The sequence below is a fragment of the Schistocerca piceifrons genome, chromosome 4 (assembly GCF_021461385.2).
Source record: "Schistocerca piceifrons isolate TAMUIC-IGC-003096 chromosome 4, iqSchPice1.1, whole genome shotgun sequence".
NCBI lineage: Eukaryota > Metazoa > Arthropoda > Insecta > Orthoptera > Acrididae > Schistocerca > Schistocerca piceifrons.
In genome coordinates this window covers 4143365-4145964 of record NC_060141.1, presented here as the reverse complement: position 1 = coordinate 4145964, position 2600 = coordinate 4143365, and positions in this window count along the sequence as shown.

Sequence of the window (2600 nt, the reverse complement as noted above, 5' to 3'; positions counted from 1 at the left end):
TGCACGCAAAGTATTATTCAACATGGTGGCATTGCTGTAGGGTTCCTCCAAGCCATAATCCGTAGGTAGCCGTCATACACTGTAGTAGTAGCCCTTGGGCAGCCTGAGCGAGGCATGTCGTCGACAGTTCCTGTCTGTTTGCATCTCCTCCATGTCAGAACAATATCGCTTTGGTTCTCTCCAAGATACCTGGACACTTCCCTTGTTGAGAGCCCTTCCTGGCACAAAGTAACAATACGGACGCGATCGAACCACGGTATTGACCATCTAGGCATGGTTGAACTACGGACAACACGAGCCGTGTACCTCTTTCCTGGTGGAATGGCTGGACTTGATCGGCTGTCGGACCCACTCCGTCTAATAGGTGTTGCTCATGCATGGTTGTTTACATCTTTGGGTGGGTTTAGTGACATCTCTGAACAGTCAAAGGGACTGTGTCTGTGATACAATATCCCCAGTCAAAATCTTCTGGAGTTCTGGGAAATGCGGTGATGCAAAACTTTTTTTGATGTGTGTAGTATACTCTATGCTAGTATATAAATACTGCAGCTAGCTGCTCTCTACTTAGTTTGACGTTTCTGTGTTCAATAACTACATCTGTTTTTAATCTTACATTTGCCTGGTTCATTCCCCTTAGAGCAAAATTTTGAGTGCTGTTGTCTCTGAACTCCGTTTTTTCAGTTTTAGCCTCATGACAAGTCTGCATCTAGCTGAAGCAATAACTCAAATTCGACGAAAGTGACTCACCTGGTTTTTTCCACTGACCCTGGAAATACTGGTTTAATTGCCCACCAACAATCATTTTCAGCCGCAGAGTTAACAAGATGTGGGATGGATAAAATAACAAATCACAACTTGTATCGACACGACACAATGGGCCACTTTATTGTTAGTAGAAATCTAAATATCCATGTGTATAAGAGAGAGATCACCATACCTAAAATATGAGACTAGTTATGCAAGTCTCTTCAAAATGTATACTGTAACTGTACAGCTATTTGCATATAGCAGTATTGTACAGTTTCAGGATAATTCTTGGGTTCAGTATTTAACCATTTATTTTCAGTTTTATCTTTTAAATTAATGCATTCTATTTTCATTTTCTCTGTGCTATGGCGTAAATCAGACTTAATGACATGTGCTAATTAAATGAGCAGTAGTAAAATGGTCAAAGTCATGTTGCAATATTGCTCTGACTTATAGTGCCCAATTCCAATAATTAGAAGCAGACGCTTCACCTGTGAGCAGTATCACTGTTGTCATACAGATACACTGAGACAGGCGAGTTGAGGTTAGTCTACTGTGAAATAAACTTCCTGAGCATCGATCTTGACAGTCCCCAATATAAAATGTGCCGTAAAGTGGAGTGACAAAAAAAAAGTAACTTAAAAAAAAATTCTGTGCTATCACGTCGGAAGACAAATGTGAATATCATTCAAAGGTTGGTTTGTCTAGGTTGGCACTGGACAAATGTAACTGGGGAAAGATGAATTTCAAAGCTGACGATATTGTCAGTTGATGTTGTGCTAACACTCTGAAAAATATCGGTTGTGGTGCTGAATTTGCTTTGCTCAAATTTTATTTGCAAGTACCAATTTATAATGTGTTGTTTTAATTTGAGTACATAATAAGCAAATTTGCAATCCTGTTTCATTAACTAAAAGTTGAGAGGGTAGCTCCTTTGCAGTTCTTGGGGATGGTGAGAGCATTAGCGGTGTGCGAGGATATGGCATGAGAAATCTGTTTGTGGAATAGGTTTGAGGGACCAGTGCCTGTCTGTAAAGACCCCTTGAGATCTCCAGTAAATTGGACAAAGGAATTCTCATCTGCGTATATACGTCATCCATGGGTGGCCACACTATATGGAAGCAATTTTTTGCTGTGGAATGGATGACAGCTGTCAAAATTGTGGTACTGTTGACAGCCAGTAGGCTTCTTGTGGTCTGATGTATAGATGGAATTTTCACAGATGTGAAGGTCAATGTCCAGGAAGGTGGTATGCTGGGCTGCAGAGCACCAGATGAAGCAAATGGGAGAGAAGTTGTTGCAGGTGAGGGAGGAATGAGGACTGTTGGGAGGAATGAACATAAAGATGTCTTGGCCCTGGGTGCATACCTGTACACCTGAACCAGACGTGGGGTTTGGGAGGATAGTCCTCAGAATGGGACAGGAGGTTGCCATATGGGTGCCTGTGGCCACACCTTGGATTTGGAATTATGTCTTCCCCTCACAGGAGATGATGATGATGATGATGATGATGATGATGATGATGATGATGATGATGATGATGTGTGTGTGTCAGGATGTAACTGGTAAGAGATACTAGGAATGAGGTAATGGGGTTGGAGACAAAAGGACACTGGGAGATGGCATCAACACTGACTAAGAGAGATCGAGAAGGTATTGTGGTGTGGATGGTAGACAGTCAGTGAACGAAGGGGTTTGGATCAGTACGATAGGTTATGCTAAAAGCGTTTGATTGAGAAGAGTAGAGATTCTTTCAATGAGAACACAGTAACCAGCTACAATGGGATTGATGGGTTTGTGGACTTTTAGAAGCATGTCTTACCCGGAGCCTTCACTTAATATGCTTCAGCTTT